The following is a 26,363-nucleotide window of genomic DNA, read 5'->3' as shown; positions in this document are numbered from 1 at the left end:
ACTTATCGGCTTCTTCTCGTACACTAACGTTTTAGGAACTATGGTAAATCATGGAATGGGCCTAGAGCTCTGACACTATAAAGAATTTTATTACTAACCTTTGTAATTCACTAATTGTCTAAGGACTTACAACGCTAGAAGCCGGGTTACGATACCCGCAGTGGACAGAACACAAATAGCTTATTGTATAACTTTCTGTTTGACTACAAACAAACCTTTTTTAGATACAATCATGAAAATATCTTTAAAAAACGTGAAGTAAAAATACAAACCTTATTAAAGCCTTTGTCATCTGGCCAAGTCTTCTAAATAATTAAAATTGTATAAAATATTCTTAGAATTACCAGGTGAACTGGAGGAATTTGATCCTCTGCTAGTTTTCCTTTTTTTCATCAGCTGATAATCAGAAATATTATAAAGCACTTTGTCAAGTTATTCCACAAAGGTTGACATATCACACTGAAAATGTCTTAGTTTATTCAACTTTTTAAGTAGGTTCAAGTCAACCGAAACCTAGCCCTAATATGACTTTCTATTACTTCTTTGAATTGAACGAATTAAATACATAAAATCTGTTGTAAGAACAATTTTACATTAGTATCAACGTTTAGAAAGATATTTGTGCAAAAATATATTATTTATTGTTTCGTACTGTTTGGAAGAGATTTTAAAGATAGAAAAAATGAGAATGACAAACTTTTATTGTGTGGTTGAGAAAACTTTTTTTCTATCTTTCCGAGCTGCATTATACTGACTTTCTTTTAGTTAGGCCCGGTATGACCATGTAGTTAAGGTGCTCGACTCGTAATCCGAGGGTCGCGGGTTCGAATCCCTGTCACATGAAACATGCTTACCTTTTCAGCCATGGGGGTGTTACAACGTGACGGTTATTCCCACTATTCGTTGTTAAAAAAGTAGTCCAAGCGTTGGCGGTGGGTGATGATGACTACCTGCCTTACTTCTAGTCATAAACTGCTAAATTAGGGATGGCTAGCGCAGATAGCCCTCGTGTAGCTTTGCACAAAATTCAAAAATAAACACTCTTTAGTTAGGTCCGGTATGGCCTGTTAATTAAGTCGCTCGACTCGTAATCCGAGGTTCGCGGATTCGAATCCTCGTCACACAAAACATGCTCGACCTTTCAGCAGTTGGGGCGTTATAATGTGACGGTCATTCCCACTATTTGTTGGTAAAAAAAATAGCCGAGAAGTTGGTGGTGGGTGGTGATGACTAGCCGCCTTTCCTCTAGTCTTACAATGCTAAATTAGGGATAGCTAGCGCAAATAGCTCTCACGTAGCTATGCGCGAAATTCAAAAACAAACAAATAATCAGTTCTTCAGTTTTGGAAAAACGGTTTATTTCTAAGATATCTAATTTTAATAAGAAAAATTAAGATTAGTGACAGAATAAATCACACGGCGATTTATTAATTACCACATCAACAAAACTACCATAAAAATGTCCACGTTAATAATAATGTCCTCATTGTACAGGCATACTCCCCTTTAATAACACAGGCCTGTGTTGGTTTATTGTCTAGAACGTTTCACATGTTCTACAGTAATTCGTGTATGCCGAATCTTAAAGTGATACCCACGTTTCTCCATCACGTACAGATTTCTCATAAAACGTCATAAGAACTTTACATAAGAGAATCAGTTTCATTGAAATAGGATCATAATATTATGCTTAAAATGGCGACAACCACTGACTGTAAATTTCTCTAGACCAACTGCGACGTAAGTCTTATCGATCGTTCTAGAATCCGCATTAAACACACCACAAATACATATACAGTGACAGATCACATAACGCGTCATTTCTCTATGGTATTTGGTTGTATGTGCACTTTGACCTTGTTTTTGTTTTTGGTTTCCATATTATTTATTCGTCGCTATAGCAACAAAAGGTTGTGCAAATGATCCAAACATATTCTGTTATAATTGTGGTGCCCCCTGCTAGTACAACGGTATGTCTCCGGATTTACAACGCTAAAATCAGGGGTTCGATTCCCCTCGGTGGGCTGAGCAGATAGCCCGATGTGGCTTTACTATAAGAAACACATATAATGGTGGTAAATTTATTGTAATTGTTATCTAAGTAAGAGTTTTTCTTCCTGGTTTGTAAAAACTCCTTACGAGTTAGAAAAAAATGAATATTATTTTCCAACTCCGCTCAGCTGAATTATGGAAAATCTGTTATTCAAACAATAAGGTTTATGAACTTTAAATTCGCAGGTCTTTCTAGAGTACTGTGTAATATTGCGCAGCACGTATTTGAATAAAACTCACTCGACGCAGCAAAGTCCTTTCCCGAGAAAATAAAGAATGATTTCTTCAAAAACCTGTCACATCAATGTGAGAAAGATTAGTCTACTATATTCAAGAGGCCCGGCATGGCCTAGCGCGATAAGGCGTGCGCTTCGTAATCTGAGGGTCGCGGGTTCGCGCCAAACATGCTCGCCCTCCCAGCCGTGGGGGCGTTATAATGTGACGGGCAATCCCACTTTTCGTTGGTAAAAAGAGTAGCCCAAGAGTTGGCGGTGGGTGGTGATGACTAGCTGCCTTCCCTCTAGTCTTACACTGCTAAATTAGGGACGGCTAGCACAGATAGCCCTCGAGTAGCTTTGTGCGAAATTCTAAAACAAACAAACAAACAAAACTATATTCAGGTTACGTTCATTACCAAACGACTGTTAATATAAGAGCCGTCAAAAAAGATGGCGCTCACCCCTTGATTATAAGTTTATTACCTTATTATCATGCTTCGATAAGCTACTGGAAAAGAAAAAAACGATCTCCAAGATAATATTAATTCGTTACTTAGAAGGTAATGACCTTCTAAATGACATCGAGCCCAAACAGAAAAACGACCCACAATTTAGCCTGTCAATCAAAAATTGTTTTCATTTAATTTAATCACAAACAAATGACTGTAGCCGTCTTTCTGGATGGACAAAAGCGTTCGATGGAGCGTATTGCACTACAAGCCTAGATTATAATTATCTCTGTTGAACGTTCCTGTTTCTTTCAACCCGCTGGGCCTCTAACTTCCTGTGTTCAAGCATAAAAAAGTTAAAATAACTTATTTCTAACAAGACTAGAAGAAGAGGCACTACAAAGTTCCTCTATCAGTTCAATGTTATACATAATCTACGTCAATAATATAAGTTTTCACATGACCTTAACCCTAATTCTCAACTTGCAAAAATACGGCACTATGGGTCGTTCAAACAAATGAGTGTTAGCAGTTTATTATGTACAAGCTATAGCCTTTCAAGGAAACCCAAAGTAAACAGGTACTAAAACTGGAAATTGTCCATTGTATTTTTTTCTAAAACCACAAATTTCTAGGTTTAAGTGTTGATTAAAAGTTTAAAAGGTTACATCAGATAAACCTACATGAATCTCCTCATGAATCAGTTTTCAACAACGAACATATTTATATAATAAACTCTTACAGAAAACTGATGTATTTGAATTTCGCGCATGGCTACACGAGGGCTATCTGCGTTAGCCATGCCTAATTTAGCAGTGTAAGACTAGAGTGAAGGCAACTAGCTAGTCATCATCACCCACCGCCACCGCTTGGACTACTCTTTTATCAACGAATAATGAGATTGACCATCATATTATAACGCTCCCCCGACTGAAAGGGCTAAGCATGTTCGTTGGTGTGACAAGGTTTCGAACCAGCGACCCTCGAATTACGAGTCGAGTGCCTTAACCACGTGCTCATGCCGGGCGTTTTTTTTTTAAGTGATTACTCTAAACTTTCAACTTACCATTACAAGATGTATTAAGGAAATATAAAATAAACTTATATCTTAGAACAAACTTCAAATTAGTCAGAATAAACAGCTAAGACCAGTGACTCCCCCAGTGGCACAGCGGTCTGTCTCTGTACGTACGATAGTACAATGAAAATAATGACCTCATGTGACACATCTTTTTAAGATTTAGTTATTACAACGATAATTCGAGAAGAGGGACAATTGACAATGGTTTTTCACGTAATCATGTTGACAGAATACCAGTAACTTCCATATGTTGACGCTGGTAGCCGTGACATCATGACCACTAAGACATTCAGACACGCGTCATTTGCTGTTGTAATTTGAAAATAAAACCACGGCTAGTATTTGGTTTTAAAGGAAAAACAAAGTTTCCTAAACTGGGATGTTCGTGGATACTGATATCCCCTTCGCGAAAAAGGGAAGTTTTGCTAAGTTCGTGGGGTTAAAAGAAATTTAAGAGTTAAGTCGTAACTGCTAATTTGGCTGGTATGGAGATGTGACAGATGACTGAAAGTTCAGGTAACTACGATGACGTTTATGAGAAGAAATGGAGTGATAATACTCGGTAAAAAACCTGTCTCAATAAAAGACCTACCAGTAAAGTCGCCTACTGGGTGGTAAAAAAAAATGTAGAGTGCCTAAGAATCTGTTGTGAAAGAAACATTGTAGTGATCAGAAATTTCTGTTGTGTGCAGGTTTAAAAATTCATATTTTCACATACATGAATGAACATTTTCTGCTGTAAAGAATTTATGTAAACGTAAATGCTATGTTAAGTTTGTTTGTTTTGAATTTCGCACAAAGCTACTCGAGAGCTCTCTGCGCTAGCCGTCCCTAATTCTACAGTGTAAGACTAGAGGGAAGGCAGCTAGTCTTCACCACCCACCGCCAACTCTTGGGCTACTCTTTTATCAACGAATAGTGGGATTGACCGTAACATTATAACGCCCCCACGGGTGTAAGAGTGAGCATGTTTGGCGTGACGGGAATGCGAACCCATGACCCTCAGATTACGAGTCGCACGTCTTAACATGCTCGGCCATGCCGGGGCCAATACTGTGTTCAGAGAACCTGAGATATATTGTACTTCAATGTGCATTCTTTCGACTGGATATAAATTTGTTTTACGACTACTACTGGAACAGCACACGCACAAGTCATTTTTAGCAGATCCCCAGTGGCACAGCGGTGTATCTGTGAACTCACATCGTAAGAAATCGGGTTTCGATTCCTGTGATGGACAGAGTTTAGATAGCCCATTGTAAACTTTGTGCTTGATTCCAAACAAGCAAAAAACATTTTTTAGCAAATTGGTGGTTTGAAGCACGTTAACACGTTACTCTTGGGACAGATGACACGCGTGTCAACCAGCCTTACAATGATGAACTTGAATGCGTTTTTTATGCTTCTAAGACAAGGTCAGATATAATACAAAAATACTTGACTACACTCTGATTGGTTTTTATTAATGTTTAAACGTTGAAAAAATTAAAGAAAATTCTTGCAAATTCTTCATTGCTTCTCTACTATTATTTTTTGTAATATTTTTCCTAAACTTTGAATCTCAATCTATATTTCTAGGCAATATGAGATGAGAAACAGTTAAAACATTTTTGTTTCGTTTACTTAAATCTGCAACAAGGATACTGATATAAATAAAATGTTTATGATATAGTTTCATTCGTGTCAACTTTCCAGGTACTGGTTGACACGCAGCGCACTTTTCTATTTTGTTCATTTCGGGAAAAAAAACCTAACAAATATGTAAATTTTTGTTGGTAGAGCAGTTTCTTATCACACATAAATCACACTAAAAAATCAAAAACAGAAGAAGAAATCAGCTTTATTTTACTCCGTGTTTCAAAACGAGTTATTATTAAAATTACATTAAATATTTTTAACAAAACTCGTAATATGCTTCAATTCTTTGTTGACTTTGTGTCTCGTGTAATTGCAGATGGTAACTTATGTCATTTAATGTAAAACAAACATTTGTTACTTAAATGAAGTAAACTTACATGAGGATAAAAGGGGAATGTTAATATGTCATTTTCCATTTCATAATTTTTTTACCTAATTTTTTGTACAATGAATGGTAATGCAGCAAAATAAATGTTGAGCTTTCACTTCAGTAGGAAATCCAGTCTTCAATACTGGCATGAAAACATGGAAATCCAATCTTCATTATTGGCATGAAAAGATGGAAATCCAGTCTTCATTACTAGCATGAAAACATTGAAATCCAGTCTTCATTATTCTAAACTTAAGTCTAATAAGTGCTTACGTATCCAGATGGAGCATAATTTACCTTGGCAAACGTTTGTTCGTTACTCTAAAACATAATAAAGAACACAGTGATAAGAAAAGGAAGAAAACAAAAATTAACATAATGAAAAGAAGCAAGTGAATGAAACAGAAACTTTAACAATGTTGAAGAGCAAAAAAAGATGTAGATGATGTAAAAAGTTGAAGAAAATAAAGTAATTTATAAGTATGAAGTCGTCGAATTATTGTTAAGCGAGTCATTTTAAGAAACAGATTAGAAATTTGAAAATGGGAAATATGTAAATTACTTTTATGCAAACAAAGCTATGTAAATTAGCTGGCATGCGAGAATTATCAATAATACGTGAATTCTAAAAAACTAAGAAGTTTTAAGAATACACATCAATCGTTTGCTCTCCATCTATAAGACAGCACATTAATTTTCTTAGGGTAATAATGTACACAACTCATATGTGATGATAATCGATTATCATGTACATGTACGGTTTATAAAATCTGAAGTAGAATTTATTTCACGTCCGTCTCAAAAATATATTTTGAAAAGAGAGAGAAATCGTTTGTGAGAACAATCTTGACAAATTAGTTTAATAAAAGTTAAAGTTAATATATTTGTAATTAATTGTTGAAAATTTACTAAATCATGTAATTTTTATATCTTTATACGTTAAATAGTATGCTTACCGAATGAAATAAATTATTGACTTTATTAACAAAATGGTTTACAGCTGGATAAAAGAAGAAATAAGTTAAGTGAAGCTTTTAATATCGTCTGCTTGTATTTATCTCTCGTTTAGACATATTAGAAAGTAATACGTGCCCTATGGCATGGTGGTCGTGCAATTTAAATCGGCTACTTGAAGAGGGCACTGCAATCGAAATGAAAAATAAAACTGAATACAATATTTCATAATAAATATAGAATACATTATACTTTAATTAATATTATGTAAAAGTCAGATATGTGGATAATAGATTTTCGTTTATTACAATAAGATTATGATTGATTTCCCACACCATTACACCACCAGCAGCAGCTTAGATAACACGGAATGAAAAAGATCAAGTGTCTCAAAACTTCGGTCCACAAACTCGCGCGTTAACCATTAGAGCACGCTCGACCAGACTGATAACATGAGGCAAAAATGTTTAAAAATATATATATTTATCAATCATGTTGTGAGATTTTATTTGAACTCTTCAAAATTTTGTAAATCAGTTGGAACTTATAATAATCATGGATTATTTAGCAGTCAATTATTATCACATTTGATTGATTCTTCTTTCAATAAAAATATTCTTAATACAATATACATTTATTCCCAATTTTTCACGAGTTTTCAGTTATAAGATAAAAGTTTTATAATATACCCTATAAGAAGTTAAAAATGAACGTATTTACAGGAACTGTATGAATGTGTCATTAATGTTCTGTAGGCTTAAATAACGTTTTATACAATTCTCTCTCACTTGTTCAGTGTTTGTTCTATTTGTCTGTAGTTCTAATGGTACGTATTGTTTCAAAGTGTTTGTTTGTTTTTGAATTTCGCGCAAAACTACACGAGGACTTTCTGCGCTAGCCGTCCCTAATTTTGCAATGTAAAACTAGAGGGAAGGTAGCTAGTCATAACCAACCACCGCCAACTCTTGGGTTACTCTTTTACCAAAGAATTCTGGGATTGATGTTACATTATAACGCCCCCACGACTGAAAGAGCGAGCATGTTTTGTGCGACGGGGAATCAAATCCGCGACCCTCGGACTACTAGTCGAGTGTCTTAACCGCCTGGCCATGCCAGGTCTGTTTTGTAGTGTAAAACCACACAATTGGCTATTTGTGCTCTGTCCACATTCAGGAATCGAACGTCGAGTTTTAACGTTGTAAGTCCGTAAACTTATCTTCGACGCACCCAGACGCTGTAATGGAACTTAGTAAATACAAAGTCGTTCTTTAGTCATGCTTTGTTTTGTTAAATAAACTTTTTTCTATGTTTTTATTTTTAGACTTTCTGATTTATAGCGTGTTTTTTGGGTAATATACCTGTTGCTTCAACTTACAGTGATCTAGTTATTTCGTAACCTTAGTGGCTGAGTAAAACATGACCTTTACAACAAGTGCTTTCTTATAGCAAAGCCACATTGGGCTATCTACTGAGCCCACCGAGGGGAATCGAACCCCTGATTTTAGCGTTGTAAATCCGTAGACATACCGCTGTACTAACGGGGGGCCTTTTACAACAAATCAATAACAAATAATTTTGAAACTCAATCAAAAAAATATTAATGTTTCGTGAAAGCAATAACATTATTAAAAAGGTGAAATAATAAACTTTCTAAGTTATCTGGAAGACATGAAAACAATGGTCATATAAATTTTTGTAAGGTGGAAATATTTTTTTATTGTGTATATCAGGAGAAAGACTTGAATACTGGAAAACATTAAGCCTTTACTTAATACTGACACCAGAAATAGTTCATCTACAATATAGAACATTACAGTTTAGATAAAGATCGTAAAAATAATTGAAAAATAAATTTATCGAATTGATTACTTGTTTGTTAAACACTTTCGTCCAAAGATATACGAGGGTTATCTGCGCTAGCCGTCCTTAATTTTTCCGTCCGCGTCGCGCCAAACATGCTCGCCCTCCCAGCCGTGGGAGCGTTATAACGTGAAGTTCAATCCCACTATTCGTTGGTAAAAGAGAAGCCCAAGAGTTGGAGGTGGGTGGTGATGACTAGCTACCTTCCCTCTAGTTTTACACTGCTAAATTAGGGACGGCTAGCACAGATAGCCCTCGAGTAGCTTTGTGCGAAATTCAAAACAAACAAACAAACCTTACTTTTTCAAAGATGGACTACAGAGAAGACAAGTTGACATCGCCAGCCACTGCCAACTCTTGGGCTACTATTTTGCCGACGAATAGTAAGATTGACTGTCACATTATAACGTTTCCACAGTTGAAAAATTACAGATTGTTTGGTGTGGCAGTGATTCGAAACCGCACCACTCAGATTAGTAGTCGAGCTCCCTCAACCAGGTGACCATATCGGGCCTACCGAATTAAGAATACAAAACTAACATTATATGATAGTTACAGATTTTGCCCGATATCTACGATTCATTCCAAGAAAGAAATAAAAGCAAAAACCTTTAAAAAATCCCAAAGGCCATAGAAAAAGAAACAATTTGTACATAAAAGAAGAAACAGTTTGTACATAAGAGGAGAAACAATTTGTACATAAAAGAAGAAACAGTTTGTACATACATTTTGTATGTTTCAGTTAAAGGATAAAACATACTGATGTCGAACAAATTAAGGAGAAAGAAGTTGATATTTTAAACATGTAAATAAAATGTTTCTAAATTTTCAACGTAATGCAAGTCGCGTGTATAAGACGAAGTGCTATTTTTACAACTTGTGTATAGAATGATTTAAAACTTTCTCTCGCAAATCCGAAAATTATAATAACACACATTCACACAGTTAGTACTGAACTGGAAGAATTGAAAGAGAAACTATGACTGTTGTAAGAACGTATAAGAAACGATCAAACCACACAAATTACCTTGTTCATTTTTGGAAAGTTTTCTTCAATGTTAAAAACGTTTGAAGATTTTAAAAATTGGAGATAGACAAAAACATGAAAAAAGACATTATGCTTTGCAGGAAACAGCGAGAGACCAGACGACTCGTCTATCAAACTTTTTGCTCTTAAATCTGTCTGAATTGTCTTGTGAGACCGAATGAAATTCCTGAAATGAAGTGTGACAGTTTAGGAACATAATTTTTTTTTTCCTTCGATAAATTTGGAAACTATATGAAAACGTTAAAATCAAAAACATTTTTAAACCAAATATATAGTAGAATGTATATATTGTAATGTTTAAAACTAAATGTTTTTTTGGAATTTCAAAGTTTATAAAATTTTATTTTAGTACGACGAACGACGTAAAATACATTAATCTCAGTGCTACTTATATGTGGGATTTATATATATATATAGTTTATCTCTACTTTATATTTAAGTATGTTCTGTGAGGAGATTTTCCTGTTACTCGATTATTGGAACGAAATTACTCATTAAATTACTGTTGCATGGCACTGGGTAAATTTTACAAATCTCTGTCATCTCAAGTTATTTTCACTTTTGTGCTTTTTCTATGTTGGTTGTTAAGCGCCAAATTACGCAATGGGCTATACGTATTGTATACCCATGGGCCTATTCTTTTTAGTAACCCAACTTACGAATGATAAAATAAAATAAAAGCAAGATTTCCCGAAAGTCATAATTAGAATTAGATCTTTTAGGTTTATGTTCTCCTAGGCGTAACGGTTTTTACCGTTATAATCTTTCAGACTTAATGATGAACCTACGAGGGGAGGTACAGTTTTTCAACTGTTATATTTAGTGCAAATGATTTTGGTCCTGTATAAATATTGATAGCGAATAAACGATGCTTCATGTACAAAAACACCCATTCGTTCGGATTTGTTGGGTGTGTTACTTTTAAGAGGGGGTAATAACTTTAGTCCTACCTGCTTGAATATTTTACAGAAAATTTCATAAGATTTCGAAAGCGAGAACTATTTAATTAACAGATAAACTTTTATACCCAATAATCAGTCTCTTAAATATTTATAATAATATCTTACAAAATTTACGGAAACGCAATGCTAATATAATTTGATGTTTTAATATAAAATTAATCAAATTAAGTTCTGATCAGAGCAAGTTATGAACTCAGTTCGAAGCTAAAAATCAACCTGGCAATCAGTACAATTAATTAAGTACACATTTATTACGTTTCTACTTACGAATATTTTAATGCATGGTTCTCTCAGTCAAGTACCTTCGTTATTAAAGATGATTTTTACCGTAATCAGCATGTCATTAATAGTTTGGTATGTTTATATTTCTCTTCACCTGTGAAACAAATTCTGTAAGGAAAGAACATACATTTTGGTGTTAAAATTATTGTTTAATTGTCAAATGGTTAATAAAACTCAAAAGTTTGACCATTAACTGTGTAATTAGTTTTACTCATTTTATCTGTCAAAACATAAAACCTTTACCACGATGTCGTTCGAAATTAATAAAATATGTTATCTGGAAACATGAAATGTAGAATCAGAATAACTAAATCATTTTACATTCTCACTTGATTTTGTTTAACTTTTTTCATTTTCTCTGATTCTAATCTTTGATTTTGACGACATGACCAGAAAAGAGTTGAACAGTTTTCCGTGTAACAATAATTTTAAAAAATCGAATGGTCATTATAGATTATTAAAAAATATATCAGTCTTATTCAATATACAGGTTTTCAAAAGAAAGCCACAAAAACAAGACAAATGTGTTCATACATATGTAGAAACAAAAACGATATAAACAAATATATCTGATAAAATATTTTGGGTTTCTGAATGTATCTTGAAAATATCAGAATATTATATACAGAACGAAAGTGATATGTTTTTCTTGATGACGAGAAACTTGAAATAAAATGTATCTCAGAATTGTTGGTATGGTATCAACACTTTTATTGATAAGGAGAGAACAACGTTTTGGCCTTCCTAAGTCATCTTCGGGTTAAAAAGGTTCTTAACCCGAAGATGACCTAAAAAGGTCGAAACGTTGTTCTCACATTATCAATGAAAATGATATGTACTTTTGTTATTTAATGTTGTGACACAATAATAATATTTATTTGTTGTATTGACACATAATTCCATTCTAAATATCATAAAGCGATAATTTGATTTTTAAGAAAATACTCTGAAGACAAGCTTTACAAATGCGTATATATATGTTAGTGAGATTAAATAATTACATTCAACTGAAGCCAAATGAAGAAACAATATCATGAGGAAGGACTGCGTTAAAAACAGCAAATTCCAACCCCTGATTAATTATATTACAACCATAATTTTAAGCCATAAACAAAACACATTAAAATTAAATAAAATACGCTGATTATTTTAAAAAAATATTCTAGGGTACAAACTACAACGTGGGATAATAAAATATATTCTAGGTTTTGAAGGTGACTACAAAAGTAGGACCCACATTGTGATGGGGATACACCGTCTACCAGTGTTAACCTCCAGTTTGCTAATCTCACATAAGAAGATGAAAAACTTAGAAATTAACAAAGCGAGATCTGAGACCTGTATAATACGCTTTAGTTGTAAATTATTTACTTTATCGTTTTTCAAAAAATTAAAGTAACTCGTCATACTACTTATTGTTTATCTTGATTTATCTAGAATTTTACATTAGTTATAAAGTAACATTACGATATTAAAATATCTTGTAGTAATAGATGGCATAATTTTTAACCTCTAAAGTAATGTATATATATAATGTCTTGTAGATTTAGATAAACAGATGTGACTTCAATGGTTCAGAACGTTTATAGATCTCAGAATAGGAGAAAATTGCTTTTAATAATAAAAAATCAAACATCATTTCTTCTCCTTGGCGAGCATATGTGATCAATTGTACGAATAAATTTATTTTCGTTCGTCATTATAGAAAAAAGAAACATCAGCTCCACAAAGTTTTATAAAAAGTATGCGGTTGTTTTTAGACGGAAAATTTTCACGACAACAAAAAGAAAAAAGAAATGTGGGTTCCTCTTAACTTCTAATTTAAAATCCAGCCCAATAGAGTTTATTTAATGCATATGTACTTTGTTTTTTACGTAGTTTCACTATAATATTGGAAGTACGTTATAAGAACAAATTACCTACTGCCAGCTCTTAAACTACTCTATTATGAACGAATAGTGGGATTGACTGTACCATAATAATGTCCCCAAGGCTGAAAAGGCAAACATGCTTGATGTGACAAGAGTTCGAAACTGCGACCCTCAGATTACGAGTCGAGCGCCCCCTAACCTAATAATAGAAAAAAATGTTCACTTTTCCTTCTTTTGTATGCATGAAGTAAACATATTTATAGCCAGATAATAGAATGATATAATCTATATTTACTTATCATGTGCTGTTGAAATTTATCCTTTCATCTACTAATGAGCAAAAACAACTAGGAAGACTAAAAAGATTTTATCCTTCATAACTTAATGAACACATTTGACGATGTAAACTATATTCAAAGAAATATTCAACAAATTTCGAATTTTTACTCTTATAAAGACCGTTAAAAAGGTCTATCAACTTACGGTTAAAAGAACATAAAGCTGTAAATCATATGTGCTACATTTGTGTGTGTTTTCTTATAACAAAGCCACATTAGGCTATCTTCTGAACCCACCGAGGGGAATCGAACCTCTGATTTTAGCGTTGTAAATCCCTGGACATACCGCTGTACTAGCGAAAGGCGTGTGCTATGTTAGGAGAAACATAAAGCTGTAAATCATGTGTGTTGTGTTAGCAGTAACATAAAGCTGTAAATCATGTATGGTATGTCAGCAAAAACATAAAGCTGTGAATCATGTGTGCTATGTTAGCAGTAACATAAATCTGTAAATCATGTGTGCTGTGTTAGCAGAAATATAAAGTTTTAATCATGTATGCTCTGTTGGAAGTAACAAAAAGTTGTAAATCATGTGTGCTATGTTAGTAGGATCACAAAGCTTTAAATCATGTATGCTGTGTTAGTAGAAACATAAATCTGTAAATCATGTATGGTATGTTAGCAAAAACATAAAGCTGTGAATCATGTATGCTATGTTGGAAGTAACAAAAAGTTGTAAATCATGTGTGCTATGTTAGTAGGATCACAAAGCTTTAAATCATGTATGCTGTGTTAGTAAAAACATAAATCTGTAAATCATGTATGGTATGTTAGCAAAAAACATAAACCTGTGTTAGGACAAACATAAAGCTTTAACTCATGTATGATATATTAACAGAAACAAAGCTGTGAATCATGTGTGCTGTGTTAGCAGGAACATAAAGCTGTGAATCATGTGTGCTATCTTAGCAGGAATATAAAACTGTAAATCATCTGTGCTATGTTAATAGGAGCATAAAGCTGTAAATCGTGTGTACTGTGTTAGCAGGAACATAAAGCTGTGAATCATGTGTGCTATGTTAGCAGTAACATAAAGCTGTAAATCATGTGTGCTGTGTTAGCAGGAAAATAAAGTTTTGATCATGTATGCTATGTTGGAAGTAACAAAAAGTTGTAAATCATGCATGCTTTGTTAGAAGTAACATAAAGCTGTAAAGCATGTGGGCTGTGTTAGAAGTAACATAAAGCTGTAAATCGTGTGTTCTGTGTTAGCAGGAAAATATAGCTGTAAATCATGTGTGCTGTGTTAGCAGAAACATAAAGCTGTAAATCATGTGTGCTATGTTAGCAGAAACATAAAGCTATAAATCATGATCTTTGTTAGCTGGAACATAAAGCTGTAAATCACGGTTGCTTTCAATGTCATACATTGATAGTGATTACTATTATAGAAGTAAGAGCAACACGACGCATCGGGTACCAATGCAACAATAATAAAATAGAAACTGAGATTTTCAGCAAGTTTGCCTTTGTCGAGAGCTTTCATAATGAGGCTGATACTTTAAATATGATATTTATCCCGTTATCAAAGCTTGAATCTAAATTTTATTTTATGTTAAAATTATTTGAAATTTGACCCTCATTTATTACTTCCCCTACACCTGAAACATCTTGGACTGTTTGTAACCCCTTTTATAGCTGTTTGATGCACTTACCCCACATGTGACAACTTAATGTACTGTTCGTAACCCCATTATAATCATTCTAATACTGGTACTCTAAATATCTTATTCCTTGCTGGTAAACCAATAAGTTTTCAAATTTTGCTATTTATGTTCCAACAGCTATGAATCAGAGATGGAGTAATTTGAAGCACACAGTGACCCAGACATAAGCTTTCCTCTTAAAATCCTTTTAGTTAGTCACAGCAGTTCTGTGGAAGTGAGATATGTAATTGGTACTTATATATTCAAAACAATGCAGTTTTACTTTTTATTACTTGTAAATAATACTTATATTGAAACAATGTTGTTTTACCTTTTATTATTCTCATGTGTTAAAGGTGGCTTCAGTGAAAAGATATTTATCTCACTGTTTACAAAAGTCTTAAATGACTAATATAACCTTTTACACATTATTATTTTGTTTTATTTACGTATATTATTAGCAGGAACAGAAAGCTATAATCATGTGTGTTATGTTAGAAGTAGCATACAGCTGTAAATCATGTATGCTGTGTTATCAGAAACATAAATCTGTAAATCATGGAAAATGGCTTGTTTTTTTACTTCAATATAAATACTGCTTCATTGATGAATCACTAAAATACATCGATATTTAGAAAGATATCACCGTGTGTCAATAAAACAGTGTGACACTAAAGTACTTTAGAATTACTGCAGACTCCATAGCACTTTATAATCCTTATAATTACTGTAGACCCTATAGCACTTTTATTCTTATAATTACTGCAGACCCCATAGCACTTTATAATCCTTATAATTACTGTAGACCCTATATCACTTTATAATCCCTATAATTACTGCAGATCCCAGAGCACATTATAATTCCTAGCTTTATTACAGATCCTTATGTTTTTTAACATTTAAAAAGTGTCCTAAATCTCCTCTACACGACTTTATTGTTTTTAACAACACATAAACCACTCAAAAATATGTAATAAAAACTAATTCCAATAATTACTGCTTGGAGCTTTAAAGTATTTCAGATACAAAACGAGTTATTTCACCCAATGTATTTACACTGGATGATGTAAGAAGCAAAAACACAGCCTCTCTCTCAGTATGTGAACTCCACCTCAATGAACAATATAAAAACGAGTAGTTAATTTGAGAGATAAACCATCTGTTTGCTTGTTTGGTTATTTATCATGAAGCTAAGCAACTAAGTATCTGTTCTCTGCTTAAACCAGTGTAAAAATCCGACATTTCGCGCTATAAGCGATCAGGTTTTACCTCTTAGTCACCTCAGAGGAATTAACTTTGGAAAAACAATATTTCAACCTCTTTTTGATAGCATTTTACGCAGTAAACTTATAACAATAATACTCAGAACATATAAAATATCAGTACTATTTCCATATACCGATCTCAGACTTGTTTCCATACCTCTGTCTGTTTGTCGCCTGTTATGTGTTGTAAAGGTGTGATTTCCGATCATTTGGTTTTACATTTGGGCTTTCCCGAATATTCAAAACAATATCCATCGTAGTTATATTATAACGATTACAGAGCATCATTTGTTACACACGTGGTTTGGATAATGTAACATAGCAGTTTAATCATAGCTCATGAAAAACTAGTCGTTGAAAGAGTTGGTTAGACTTTGACCTGTGGTCTGAAGATTAACAACATACTTTATAAATATTCTTATAAAACTTTTGTAAAAGTAGCGAACGCTAAACCACAAACAAAACTAGTATAAGAAAGTATATTTATATTGTACAGTATAGAAAAGTAAAACCAAGCGCTTGTAGAATCATTCGATGAAATATTTTAACCTGTCGCATAAATTTTCAGCAAAGTTGTTATTTAGAAACGTCATGATATCAAACTATTGTTGTTTGGAAACATTATGATATCAAACTATTGTTGTTTGGAAGCGTTATGATATCAAACTATTGTTGTTTGGAAACGTTATGATATTAAATTATTGTTCTTTGGAAACATACAGAGTGAACTACTAACACTGTGAAGCTAGTTTTTGGTGCTTGTTTGTGTATTTATTATCACAATAACTAACATTTGGTATTGTTAATTATTGTAAGTATTAAGATAATTATGTTTCAGTTAACCCAAAGTTTAAAATGTTATAAAAAAGATTTTTCTTTGTTACATAAAACATTTTATTTGTCTGTTTTAAATAATACAGGTTTAGAGAATACTTTCAAGAATTAATGAGCGTAAGAGACGTAAATACATTTTAAATATTACTCTTTTATAGAGTATTAAGGACGATATATCAGTAGTGTTTCTCACGTAGTTAGTATAAATATGAGTGTTCTTAACGTAGTCAGAACAAATACGAGTGTTCCTCACGTAGTTAGTATAAATATGAGTGTTCTTAACGTAGTCAGTAGAAACATGAGTGTTTCTAACGTAGTAAGTACAAATATGATTTGTCTTATTCGTAATTTAAGCGTCGGCGCACTTTTCACGTAATAGTTTAAAACGAATATACTCCAGACAGGTATATGTAAGAAGTATTGATACATGACATCGGATGCACGTGTTCCTCAGTGTAACGATAAAATAACTATATATTTTTTTAAATACCTAATATAATCAGACATGCTGGCTGAAGCGTAGACTTTTCGTTCTCCTGTCATTTCAAAAGAGAATGTTGAGCTTTGCCTGCGTGCGCAACCATTCAAACGGGAGACAGCAGAACAGACAGAAATAACGTTGATGTCAAGTATTATTTCCAAGCAGGATATTCTACACTAAACTGATAGGAACTAATCACATTATCATTCAAATATAACAACGTGACGTGATTTAAATAATACAAATGTAGATTTACCGTATGTTATTGTTGAGCAGCTTATAGTACGACTGAAATGCTCAACAATTACTTTTCAGTGGGCAGTAAAAGTAGCTCAGAACTTTTGTTCTGAATGAAACTAAGAGTGAAACAGAATTAACATTTTAAAGTTCACGAATTAATTTAAATTGATGGATTACCTTAAATTTTCTCAGTTACTAGGGACGACGGTTATTTTGCTTGTTTCAGATAATGTAGATTATTCTACTCATTACTCAATGTGTCCTAAAGAGTTCGAAACAAGTGTATAATATAAAGGGTATAAAAAGACTTCTCCGCCACATCAAACAACAACTGTTTTAGTTTCTTCAAACATACATTGTTAAATTTGTAATAACTTTCAGGTTTTATCTAAAGCGTTGCACTTTCAATTTTGTCGTGTACTACTAATGCATAAGCTAACATGTATTTCATAGGGGTTTTTTTTTTACTAAAACAAAGATATATATAACAAATTTAACACTTACACACTTGAGGGGTGAAAACTACTACCACAAATCTGTAATTAGTGAATTTTTGAGCAAATATGTAACTATGAAAAACTATCAAAATGATACACATGTATAGCATTACAAATTGTACATTACACTTGTACTGATGTAAAATTAAATGTATACATCAGTTTCTTCTTATGTTTTAAGCTAGTTGCTCGATGTTTACTGCAGGTATCGATCCACAGATTTCTAGACTTACGAAGTGTCGTACTTGTATAGTATTCAACAGTTTTAATAAAGACACAAGTAAGTGTAGACGTCACAGGTAGTGCGGGTGTCCCTGAAAAATTTTTATTCGTTTATTAAGTTCCATGGTACTAAAGAATATAGAATATTTACATGTTATTAGGTTGAACTCTTAAAATGATATTAACTGGTAACATTATATCGATTTACAGACAGAATTACAAGAAAACATTATTAGCGTTTTGATGTGTGGATTTATGTGAAAGGTTAGTAAACTATATACAGTTAATACAACAAGGATTTGTCAATAAAATCACTCTGTCTTTAAGAACTTTGCTAATGTACCTATGTTCTACGACATGTATAATCTAGTTTCTATACATACGCAACTTTCAATAAACGCTCTAATTTCCAGTAATAATGCTTAATCGTCAAAAGAATCATGATAGTTTCTATTAGACATATCTATTTTCAGTAAAGCATGTTCGTCGATTTTTGATATACTTGTTGTATGGAAGCACATTATGATAACGTAATAACAAGCTGGCAAACAACGATGTATAAGTATATTGTAGTAATTTATTTCTGGGAGAATATATTACATGTTTCAACAGAACATTGGTTCGTCCTCTTGAAATAGTTTTTTTTTAGTGGTTAGTGTGCCACAGTATGAATCCTATGATCCATGCGTCGAGTCTCGTAGCTGCAAGATCGCTCTTAGCTCTTTGGGGCTGTAAACACATTATAAAAGAGACAGTCACAAAATCTGGTTTCTAGCGTTGTAAATCAGTAGGCTGTGCCACTTAGAAAAACATATAAGAAATAGATTCACACAGATATACTGACGTTTATTTCTATCGATTGAAACGTTTTGCATATAAAATCACCGAGTACATGATTCAGTAAAGCTACTAAATTATGTTATTGAAACAAATATTAGTGAAACTGAACAATCGGAAACATCAAACTATTACTTATCTACAGCTTGGTCAAACTACCCATGCAGTTAACCAGGGGTACATTCATTGAAGCATCACCGCCAATTGTAATAATAATCTCTAGTCACACAAATTGCACTCAAAATATGCAGTTAACCAGAGATACATTCATTGAAACATCACCGCCAATTGTAATAATAATCTCTAGTCACACAAACTGCACTCAAAATATGCAGTTAACCAGAGATACATTCATTGAAACATCACCGCCAATTGTAATAATAATCTCTAGTCACACAAATTGCACTCAAAATATGCAGTTAACCAGGGGTACATTCATTGAAACATCACCGCCAATTGTAATAATAATCTCTAGTCACAAAAATTGCACTCAAAATATGCAGTTAACCAGGGGTACATTCATTGAAACATCACCGCCAATTGTAATAATAATATCTAGTCACACAAATTGCACTCAAAATATGCAGTTAACCAGGGGTACATTCATTGAAACATCACCGCCAATTGTAATAATAATATCTAGTCACACAAATTGCACTCAAAATATGGTTAACTTCTCAACACTTACAAAACTTATTGATAGCGATAAAAAAAAAAATGCGTGGACGAGAAAATTACAAAATGCAAAACAGAAAATACAGTAATGGTAAAAAACTCGCCAAATTAAAATCGTTTTATTAGTAAACATGAAAACAACGTCCCCACAATTAATTCTGGGCAGTGTCCCTGACAGAATTAAGTTCCGTTTATTGTTCATAAGTTGCACATTCACTAAATAAAGCTATAAGCGAAATATAAGTGTATTTAACCATAATATTTCTGAAGTCTCTATCTTACAGATTATTTTATACAGAAGTAGGACTAACACAAAAATGTTGTTTACCAATAAAATCATTTTACTTTGATGATTTCTTCACCATTCATTACAGTGTGTTCTATTGAGCTTTACATTAGTTTGACTACTGTTACTATAGCAACAGTTTGCTCTAAAATAACACGTGAGTAAAACTAACAATCTGAAGTTGTATAGCTCTGCATGAAGTAGCGGGTTAGTAATATTATTGTTTTTCATCCATTTTTAATATTTTGTAGTTAATGTATGTATTAATAGTGTAAATATACAATAATTTTCACTAAAAGAACTGTATATATATATTTTTGTGTTGTTTCCAACAACAACAAAAATTAATGTCACTTTGATATGATATTAATGTCTAGTTTTCTCTTCTTTTTACTTTTTAAGTGAAAAATCACTTACGCTTACGATTTCAAAGCCCGTAATTCACGTTTATGAAGCATAAACTTGAAGACTTTACCTTTTCAATTTAAAACTACCAAAACTAGACAGATGTAAAACTTACTACGTATAAAATATTGTTTACATCTACTTGCTGTTACTTGCAATTTCAGGAAGGCTGTCATGGCTTCAGAATTTTGAGCAGAGCTAAGCAATGGGCTGTTTTCGCATAAACCTTCTATTTTGAAAGAAAGCCTTGAGACAGCCCAACTAGTTAACAGCACTCATTGCCGATTCTTGGGCTAGTCTCGTTAGACCTTGTAGGAGGATTTGATTGTCACTATTATAACGCATCCACAGCCCAAAATGTGGAGTAAGTGTTTACATACTAATCCGTGCTTACACTCTGTACAAAACACAAAAATGTTTGTCTCAGAGCACAACTATACTTATCTGTTTATTTATGACGATAGAAAGCCCACTTTTTTTAGAAAATAATGTTTGAGAACAACTTGAAAGAGCAGCGACTTTTTCTGTTGTAAATGTACATTTCTAATAAAGTATTGTTGTTTTGTTTTTTTACCCATTCAAGCCGTCTCCAGGTTTATTACGTGTTTATTGCATTTTGTACTCTGTTTATAGAAAACTTTATATGCTACAGCACAATAAAATAAATAAAAAAGTTAAATATTGTCATTAAATCACGTTTCTTACTTCATGTTACTGACCCCGAAATTTTCTATTTTACTGTTTGGTTTGTTTGTTTCTTTGGTTTTTGAATTTTGCGCAAAGCTACACGAGGTCTATCTGCGCTAACCGTCCCTAATTTAGCAGTATAAGACTAGAGAGAAGACAGCTAGTCATCACCACCAACTCTGGGGCTACTCTTTTACAAACGAATAGTGGGATTGACCGCACATTATAACGTCCCACGGATGAAAGGGCGAGCACGTTTGAAGCAACTATCTGGTAACGTACACATAATCCTTTCTTACTGTTTTACAAAACAACTGTAGTACTTATATTTTTAAACTCTAGTTTCATACCTTTAAATGGTGAGTAATGATACGTGTAAAGTCTTTCTCAACCTAGTGTAGAAGCGTAGAGTCTTATAATATTGCTTTATTTTCTATCTTTGTGCACATTTGAATAAGCTGTACTAAATTAGCGATGAGTGCAGCAAACAATCAGGAATCGATAAATGAAAGCTTGAGAAATAGTTTCCTGAATATTGCACCAACAATAATACGCACAAGTTAACTTTACAGAATAATAGATCCGCTAATGACTAGATAAATAATCTCACTGCAATGATTACTTGGACATAAACATATTTGTTGGTTGTCATCTTTCAGCGACTTACGTTGAGTCCTACACTAATTACATTAATCCACTCGAGATCTTTACTGTTTCTGTACATTCTGCTAAGAGGAAATTAAGATTACACCATGTGGTTTAGACACACGTTTTGGTAAAGCTATGTCAACAACATCAAAATCTGTCGACGACCGATGTATGAGAGATACTCGTCAACTTGGTTTTTCAAAACTATACTGTTACTAAAGCTCATCTGTGGGATATCCCATGAAAAGTAAATACATACTATTAGCTACACATGGTATATCAGTTGAAAACTTCCACAATGTAATAAATTGATATAGAGGTTACTTCAGGTTTGAATGTTTTACTTTTAACGTCTGCTAAGCGGGTGATATTGATATGTATATATTTTGTTGTATCAAATGTTGTCTTTGTTACTTCTGTATAAAAGAATTTTGCAAAGGTCCTTAATATTTTGAGTAACATGAAACAATTCCACGAAGGTGGTCGTAATATGTAATGCATGACAGTCGTAGTAGTCGAGTAGTTTTTATGATATTCTGATTATATATATTTGTGTGTGTGTGTGTTTCTTACAGCAAAGCCACATCGGGCTATCTGCTGAGCCCACCGAGGGAAATCGAGCCCCTGGTTTTAGCATTGTAAATCCGTAGACTTACCGCTGTACTAGCGGGGGGCATATTTTTATGAGTAAATATTCATATGTAATACAAGACAATTATAATGTTTTACAGTTGACTTAATTAATTACTTTGCAGTAATGATAACAACCCCTAGCGTGAAATTTATTCAACACAAATAAAATAATTATTTAACTTTCAAGGATGTTATCGATAAACCAGTCAAAGCAATGTCAGTTACTTTTTCTCAAGAGTGTTCATTGCAATAAACAGACTAATGGATATAGTACGTTATTTTAATACTGTCCTTCTTTATTGACACAACAAGCAGAGGTCAAGTACGTTATACTGTGATTCCTGGACCCTCATCACATCATTATACATTCTATGTCGCCAGCCTAATTGTTCTCTATTTGACGATAATGCATCTGGACAATATTCCTGCAGTGTAGTTTCCATTGTGAAACAATCCGTTCCAAAGTTGTAATAAAAAACCTACCTACCTTCCTTGCATACTTTCTATAAGCCATCTAGAGTAGACGGACGACAATTTTCAAAGTCCTATTTCAGTAATTTGGTTCCATGGAAACCTAAAAACGCTACATCTGGCTTCAACGGTATGTCTCGATAAGGTTTAGCATAAATAGTTACTTCATCCTCAAGCTGGTTGAGGTGTGCTATTATTAACGGATATGTATGTTGTGGAAACAACTTGTTTTACTTTTGCAGATGGCCATACTTTATTATGTTGCCTAACTGTGACTTGAAGCACGTAGACGACTTTCGTAACTAATATTTTCTGTTTGTAGATTTTTATCCGTTACGAGATGCCACACTCTTCTTGCTATTGTAGAAGTTACAACTTGTTGCAGGGCTCTAACTGAATGGTACCCCAAGTTCATCCACATACAATGGTATTAAGTAAAAGGGGTTTCTGCCTTCTTTGAAATTCTAAATCCTCAGTCTAAATACATTCTTATGATTGATTTGAGTGTTTGAACTTTTTGCTTTGGAAAGGGTAGTTATTTATCATTCGGCAAAAGTGATCAATTTTCGTTACTATCGCCCAGCTTACGTGACATCAAACAATGTCAAAATATAGTACTTATACATTCCGTTTTATTGCAACTTTATATCGGTTATGCTTTTCGTATTCTTTACTGATTTTTCACATCCTAAATTCTTTTAATATAACGAATTCAGATCAATGCCAATGTTTATTAACTTAGAATTAATTCACTTTGTTTTGTGTCAGCGTGAAAGTGTGATTCAATGAGATTTCTTACATAAGATTATTAACTTAAAACACAGTACTACATGTGTGTGTGTGTGTGTGTGTGTGCACAGTTGGAAACAAATTATTATCTTCAAAATCTAAAGGGAAGAGAAAAATCATATGAAAACTGATATGTTGCTAGCATTTTTTTATATTTTATTTACAGAAGAAGCAGTGAAGTTCGGTTTAAAATAGAACTTGAGTTCCAAGTGGAGAAGAAACGTCATCATAAATTAAAACCTTTTTTTAATTTTGTGTAATATTGTATTAAGCCCACAATTATTTCAATTGAGGCTTCTATACCAGTTATTCAAAGTAAGTCTTAGTTATGTCTAGTTAAATCATTGTAACTAATATTATATACATTTGTATATGGTGATTAAAAAGCTTTACAGTAATTCCTGATTATTATAAACAAATCTTTCGTTACGTAGAGGCTGCATAATTCATATCAAAACGTTACAGTCTGTCAATACGTCACGAGGTTTTGCTTAATCGCCGTGCATATTGACAACAGTCCTGATATCAGCATAGCTTCCATTACAAAAGGGTCGCTGTCAGGCTGTCATGTTCTAAGAACATCTTCAACCCTGCTGTGTTCCATAAGGTGCATAATGTAAGTGGAATGGTTTCCCATTGTACCTTTTAAAAGCTCAAACGCACAAAAAGTTTAAGAGATTTGACTGCAGCCTTTGTACAGAGTAGAGTAAATACCTATTTCCTTCTCCGTCTACCAGAGGTAAGTGACGATTGAACAAATATGTCGTGGAAGGAACTTGTAGTCACATGACTTGTGTCATTTTTCACAAGAATATTCTTCTTCTTTACGTTGTATGCTGTTGTTTGAGACACGGAACACCTTCCACTACTGACCTGTGTGTTCATAGATTCACATCTGTTAAACTACGTTGCATTTTCTTACTGCGAACTGGTGTACGATTTATTATAGGTCTGTCTTTCTGTATGGTCCTAGAGCCTCAAAATGATCCATATTCGTTTGTTTTTTAAACCATTAAATAAAAATGATATTTGGCCCGGCATGGCCAGGTGGGTTAAGGCGTTCGAATCCCCGTCGCACCAAACTTGCTTGCCCTTACAGCCGTGGGGGCTTTATAATAATACGGTCAATCCCACTATTTGTTGGTAAAAGAGTATCCCAAGAGTTGGCGGTTGGTGGTGATGACTAGCTGCTTTCCTTCTAATCTTACATTGCTAAATTAGGAACGGCTAGCGCAGATAGCCCTCGAGTAGCTTTGCACGAAATAAACAAAACCAAACAAAAATTTATTTCAATCATGGAAATTCTAAACCTTTGACCTTAACATATCTCTATAAAAAGTGTATGAACATTTATATCTGAAAGGATTGTTACGCACCCTTCTCAAAACCAATTAGTTTTCTGAATTAGTCAACAATTTGAAATATAAATTTTATAATGTAATTCCACAATATGTAATATGGCTGTCCTGGTCACACGACGTGCTGATTTCACTATGTAACAACATTTTTACTTTTTCTTGTTCCTGGGCAGAAAGTGTTATTTCCCAATTACTTGTGCTTAAAGTAAATGGAAAAGACCTATTTTTCTTTTCAAATTTTGCTTTTGTGACCTGGAAGCGTATAACGAAAACATGATGGGAGCCTATATTTGAGGGCTGATACATGAAAGTGATTTACATTACAGTCGCAAATCTCGAAAAACTACTCACTTCTAAACATTTTTGTATAACTTTATAGTATAAATACATGTAAATCTTGATTCATATGTTGTTTTATTCAGATCTAATATAAATGAAAATGTGCAAATTTGCCCGTTTTTACATAGAAAATAGGTTAATTTCTAAATTTTATTATCCAGGTAACAAAAGCAAAGTTCAAAGAGAATAATGGCCATTTTCTGTACTTTTACAACATAAACAATTAAGAAATAATACATACTATCCAAGAACAAAATCTACGTTACGTAGTGTTTTCATTTCAAAATCGTTTCAATATATCTTACTGAACCTTCTTACACTTTCAAAGCATGAATCGTTACGTAATTCATAATATGTTTGGAATATTTTTACAAACCAACGGATTCATAACTTTTTGAGTTATTTTTTTTGTTAATATCAACCATAACTAAGTCTTTATGCAACTTAGTAAATTCTTTGGATAGACTGAGATCCTTTTTTCACTTTTCTCCTGAAGATGTGTGAAAAATAATCCACCATCCATTTTCTACGAATAAAATTAAAAAAATAAAGAAATTCACATTTAGCTTGTTTCGTTTATTTGTTTGTTTCAGATATTCTTTCAAAGTACTCAGGAGCTACCTGTTCTGACCATTCCTAATTTTGAATTGGTAGATTAGATGGAAAGCCGCTAGTCAAAAGCACCCACCGCCAGTTCTTGAGCTACTCTTGTGTAACGGAAATGTGAGGTTTCATCGTTACTTCCATGAAGCATCCACAACACAAAGTACGAGGCTCCGTTTGCACAGGTTTATACTGAAACACGCTATTCACTGAACCTTATTTATCTTTCATACATGAAAGTAACATGAAAATAAACGCAGCCACCTTGGAGCATTCATCCATGTCTGGTTAAAGTGTGATATTTTCCAATGATTTCTTCTCATA

At 33.3% G+C, this 26,363-nt stretch overlaps 1 protein-coding gene across 5 annotated transcripts in view; it reads right to left on the bottom strand.

Moving 5' to 3' along the window:
• The window catches only part of LOC143243959 (metabotropic glutamate receptor-like), a 133,615-nt gene that overhangs the window by 76,928 nt on the left and 30,324 nt on the right, over positions 1-26,363 (bottom strand). For 2 of the 5 annotated variants that reach the window (XM_076487833.1, XM_076487834.1), the window contains exon 2: positions 10,900-11,022. The gene's annotated coding sequence lies outside the window, so the exon portion shown is untranslated. Of the gene's footprint in view, positions 1-9,649; positions 9,837-10,899; positions 11,023-12,888; positions 13,024-26,363 lie in introns of those variants that run through there. The other 3 variants (XM_076487835.1, XM_076487837.1, XM_076487832.1) reach the window with 3 other exon arrangements.

The sequence above is a fragment of the Tachypleus tridentatus genome, chromosome 2 (assembly GCF_004210375.1).
Source record: "Tachypleus tridentatus isolate NWPU-2018 chromosome 2, ASM421037v1, whole genome shotgun sequence".
In the NCBI taxonomy this organism is placed as follows: Eukaryota; Metazoa; Arthropoda; class Merostomata; order Xiphosura; family Limulidae; genus Tachypleus; species Tachypleus tridentatus.
The sequence above is the reverse complement of the archived record's forward strand: the minus strand, read 5'-3'. Positions and strand labels throughout refer to the sequence as shown.